A 6,000-nucleotide genomic window follows, 5' to 3' on the forward strand; every position below is an offset into this window, starting at 1 on the left:
TTCATATACAAGTTTCTTTTGTACGTTTTCTTTATTTAATAAATATATTCCTTTCTCACCAAAAAAAAACCTATGAGCTCTTGATTGTCCTTTGTTATTACTAAGAGGGGACCCGCGTGCTCTCACTTCCCCTCACACTTGAGCTGGGGAGCTAGGGGATTTGCCACACGTATGGACATATTTAATAGTATGGACGATAACTCAATCATATATACTTGTCATTTTAGTTTGAATAATAGTATGGATGATAACCCAATCTAGTATCACTATCATTTTAGTGTGAATAATAGTATGGACATATTTAATAGTATGTACTTGTCATTTTAGTTTGAATAATAGTGTGGATGATAACTCAATCAGATGATGTCACACTCATTTTAGTGTATAAAGCTTTATTTCTTATTCAAGATAGTACATCCTTTTGTAGGCTCAAAAGAGAATTAATATGCACACACTTAATGTGACTACTATTTTCCAAGTGACTTGCACACTCCATGTCTAATCTCTACACCTTTTCTCACCCACTTGCATTTGCCAAAGTTCAAACAACATCGGGCCGTTTAAACCTTTGCAGACATAAACTCAATGATTATGTTCTTCTTTTAGATCTTTGCACACATAAATTCAAGGATTATGCTCTTCTTTTAGATCTTTTCACACATAAATTCAAGGATTATGCTCTTCTTTTGGATATTTGCACACATGATTTGGTTGTAAAATTTTTTATATAAAATCTTTCTTTAATAATTCCAAATCTTTTAGAGGCTAGCTATTAAGGTTGTGTTAACGTTATAATATTGGGTCTCCTTACGCCAAACCTTAAAGCCTTCACAGTTTTGGACCAAAATAAAGGAATATGTTTGTGGAGACGTGTTGATGAAGCTTGAGCCACTGCTTATGATGGAGACATGTGAGTGGATGCATTGCTTGTTGTGTCAACTTGAAGAATACAGAGAACAATTGTGTTTATATAAGTAAAGTTGGCTTCCCTCTTCTCTATTGAGCTTGTGCCTATATAAGTAAAGATGTGTAGCTACATGTCATCAAGCCATATTGTTACAACTATGGTTACTTCTTAAGTGTGACAAGCCCTTATCCACTTTAACCCTTTGAACTAAGGTTTGTAAAACTTGTTTATCTGGGTTTACAAAGTGCTATTTTTTGTGAGTTGAGCTAACAAATGCTATTATTGCAAAGGTGAGCTTAGAGATGCCATTATGGTCAAATTAAAGGGCAAGGAATGAGTGCCCTTACACCCCAGTTGTTATTATCTGCTTGTGGCCTTATATACACCCAATTCTAGGAATTCTAGTATAGAAAAATCACCTCAACCAATGCATACAAAGAGTCATCTCGACAAGGATAAGGTCCATGGCTGTGAATTCATGCATAGAAAGATTCAACTTGATAAAGAGAAGGCCAATGGCTATGAATTTACATGCTAAATGTAGACATAGCCTTATGTTGATTAGAGACCAAATGTATCCACCATAGATGAGCCATGGGTATGAAATCAAGAGAAGGTCACTACTTATGAATTCACATGATAAAAGTAGGTTGTAAATATAGCCCTATGTTGATCCAAGTGTTGTGATTGGGTTCAAACTCTCTCTCTCTCTCTCTCTCTCTCTCTCTCTCTCTCTCTCTCTCTCTCTCTCTCTCTCTCTCTCTCTCTCTCTCTCTGGAATCTCTACACCTTCTCTCACCCACTTGCATTTTCCAAAGTTCAAAGCATTGGGCCTTTGAAACCATTACACACATAAATTCAAGGATTATGCTCTTCTTTTAGATCTTTGCACACATGATTTGGTTGCAAATTTCTTTTATAAAATCGTGTTATAAAGCCTTTTATTTTTAAGCTTTTTAAATGGTTCGTACTTTAATAATTCCAAGGCTTTTAGAGGCTAGTTATTAAGGTTGCGTTAACCTTATAATATTGGGTCTCTTTATGATGAGCCTTAAAGCCTTCATAGTTTTCGACCCAAAGAAAGGAATATGTTTGTGAAGATGTGTTCATGAAACTTGAGCTAGCCGTTTTGTTACTTATGATGGAGACATGTGAATGGATGCATTCCTTGTTGTGGCCACTTCAAGATTACAAAGAGCTATTGGAGCTATGTTTATATAAGTGAAGCTAGACTCCCTCTTCTCTATTGAGCTTGTGTCTATATAAGTGAAGGTGGCTCCCCTCTTCTCTACTCAAACTATGCCAAATGGTTTCTACATTGAGCTAGGGAAGGTCACCTCAATGCTAGATTCTTATGTAGCCATATGTCATTAAGCCCTATTATTACAACTATGATGATAAGCCCTTATCCACTTTAACCCTTAGAACTAAGATGAAAGAAGAGGGAAACGGGGAGGCTCGTTTACATGGAGTCTAGAGTCACGAGACGTCGTTAACATGGAAGTCTAGACATGGGTGAAGGTCACCATGAAAGCTCGGGCATAAGGTCCAAGAAGACAAGATGTCTATAGAGTAAAATATCATAAAAAAGGGTATAATTCCCATGAGACCTATGCCTAATATAGCCCAAGGCCCTAAAAGTACACATGTAAATGACCCTAAGCCCGAGTGCCTAGGCTCTATGTGCATGTGCGTACCAAATCTACTTCATTACAAACCATCCCCTCGTGCAATGATTTTGTCCTCGAAATCGAAGGGTGGTTGTGCATAAATCAAATACAAAGGCCATATACAAAAAGCCCAATACATGACCAAGTGTCACCATCGCAAAGAACCAATACCAATACATGAATCTCATGACCGAGGTCAAATGGAAAAGATAAAGGGCTCTTGTCGATGATGAGGCTAGTCAGGTATCCTCCATGATCAAATGGAAAAGATAAAGGGCTCTTATCGATGATGAGGCTAGTCAGGTATCCTCCATGATCAAATGGAAAAGATACGAGTATCGCCCTAAAGATGAGGTAATCCATACAACCATAACCGCATGGATGAAATTGAAATCCAAGCCATGTAGACTCCAAAGCATTGGCTCTCAAACTGCCTGGATCAAACAAAAAATATAGAGAGTCCATGTCAATGACGCGATTGGCCGAATGGATAGCCACAATATAGATTATCCAAACATGAAACAAATACGTGACCTCCTCGGATCAAAATGAAAGCCATGATGATCCTGCTTGGACCACTTTCATAAGTGCTTTGATTGATGCATTTTTAGGTCATGATATGATGCTTTGATTGATGCATTTTTAGGTCATGATATGATGCCATGAGATCATGAAGACATGATCATTGAGGATGTTTTGGATGTGCATACAATTGTTGTTAACACAACGGATGATGACTCATGAATGATTTTATAACTATGCTTTAGATAATTATGCATTGGGTGACACATTAAGTGATTCATTGAAGGCCTATGGGAATGCATTGTATGATCTATTCTTGAGTTTAAATTGGATGACATATGATGGTCTATTATTTGATTATGGGGACTTGAAGGATGTGAATCTTGATGTATATGAGAGAGAACTTTCTCATGGACAAGATTGTCTATACATGTGTTGATGATCATGCATATACGGGTGGTACACATGTTGTTCATGGAGATAATGATAATCTTGAGGTGACATATTCTACTCCTAGTAATTATGGCTCTCACATGGATTTTATACATGCCATTGACCCACGAACTCATTGGTGGGTGACTTGTCAAGAAAGAACTGGCATTGAGGTATCCTTATTTACTTGTTGTCCACAGATTATAGCTAGTGTCTTATCCACTTAAACACCCACAACGTGTGTATAAAAGAACCACATAGTCATACTATGTGCATTGACCACATAGTCATACTCTGTGCATTGACCAAATGTGAGTGTATGGAAGTCCTCTTTTGCATTTTCTCAAGCCCAAATCTTACACTGCATAGTATATCTTCTATTCCCACTTAAAGCAAGAGGGAAGCCAAGTGTCGATACTCCAATCACTCCCTTTGAAGAAAAGAGTGTCTAACTATGTGCCTCATTGTTAGACAAGGGTGAAGTATATTGTTGATGCTTCCATTTTTTGAACCACTCTGCTTGAAACGGCATTAAAAGACATCATTAGACTATTAAATGATTCACCATAAGCGTTTTAACTTGTTGCAAGAACACCATCACCTTTTGCTTGTATTACATTTGTTTACAGGTATATATTTTATTATATTTTTGATGCATAATAATCGTACAAAAAGATGCTTGATTAAATGTGTGCAGAAATGAGCTTAATAAATGGAATGTGCAAATGTGCATAAGGTTATTATATGTGCCAATGTGTATAAGGTTATTTGATGAGTTATTTCTGTTGGCCATGTGCCAAATGTTTGTACAAATTATTTATGCAAGCTTGTGCATGACCGTTGCTATATTCCTAGCACATATGTTAGAAGAGGTTTTGACTATTTACACTTAGTGTGTGAACAAGCTCTAGTGCTTGAGCTATTGTTGTAAGAGTGGAAAAGTAAGCCCATTTTTGTACGCACAACTATTAATAGCTCCTTGGGCTATATATTGAATACAATCCTCAAAATACTCATGTCGTGGAAGTGGAGCTATATGTATGAGGGGGAAGATTACACCCAATAGTGTCTTGATGGTGATGTTGTCCTATTTCTCTTGTTTTATGCTATGCTATGCTCTATCATATTAGTTTAGCTATACATAGAGAAACTACAAAAAATTCGCCATAGTTTCCCCTAAAATCGATGCATATTTCATTTTCCCATTATCAAGTGATTATCCCAATATATACATCATACATGTGACCCATCATTCCCAATCATAATCTTGCATGTGTTATTGAATTCCAAGATAGATGCACCAACACTCAAGTAGTGACCTTGCCAAATCTCACCCATGCGTCTTGCCATATGTGATCATTTTGTCAACACAATTGTCAATCATGTAGAGTGGCTACCATAGCCCATGGTCATCAGATGACCACGATTCAAATCTTAAGGCATTTGTGGCAAGGAGGATTCATGAAAACACTCCCCAATGGCTCCCTCTTACTCCTCTAGTAGCCATGGGTACTCCTCTTCCACAAACTAGATTCTAGTTTGAAAAGAGAATACAATGAACTTTGCTTCAAGTGGATAGAGTTAAACCAGTTACTTCAAATGCATATGCTCATGCTTACATAATCCCATGGCATGGACTCATGCTTATTTCACCATTAATTACAACAACTCCTTGCTCCCATAGGCATCAATAGATCACAACACACCACATTGCAATGTATGCCCTCACCATGACATCACATGAGCATAATCATAGGCTTTGGCAAGCCTCTTTATCCCCAAATTCAACTTATTCCATATGCAATGTTAAACTTGATGAAGGCGCCCCATGGAATGATTTGAAAGCATGATTAGAGTCATGGCAAGGTAGATATGGAAAGAGGGAATTAGTGATATGAATGGGAAGAGAAAAGCAAGGAGAAAAGGATTCTGGCTTCAATTTTTAAAAAATTGGTTGGAAACCCTAATTTTGAAAAGAGGTCACAAACCCTAATTTCTCACCAATATTCAAACATTGAAGCATATTTGTGAAGAGGAAACCATGGAGAAGAAAAGAATGGCGACTATGTAATCATTTCCCCAAATGAAACCCTAAGATGTAAGCATAGCCTGTTTTCCCCATTTGGAGCAAGATGATTTTTAAATCAAAGCATGGCACCCTTGTGTGAATTATAACATGAGAAAAAATAATTAAAAAGCATGCTTTGATGATTGCAATGGCTAGGGCTTGGAGAAATTACTGGAACGTCGCCGTGAGGCTGTAGTGGCAAAATAGTCTTCATTTCTCTCCATTGAGGCCTCAACAAGTTGCTACAATGCTTCGCGGTGTCACCCAATGCTTCAATGATGAACACACTTGCTCTCAATCACCATAGCCTTCAAAAACGTGAAGGGGAAGAAGATTTACATCCACACTTCCAAAATTTGCTTGCCCTAATCAAGTTTTTGGTCCCATTGAATTTCTCTAAA

Source organism: Cibotium barometz, chromosome 15, assembly GCF_041138505.1.
Source record: "Cibotium barometz isolate CiBa-2024 chromosome 15, ASM4113850v1, whole genome shotgun sequence".
Lineage (NCBI taxonomy): Eukaryota > Viridiplantae > Streptophyta > Polypodiopsida > Cyatheales > Cibotiaceae > Cibotium > Cibotium barometz.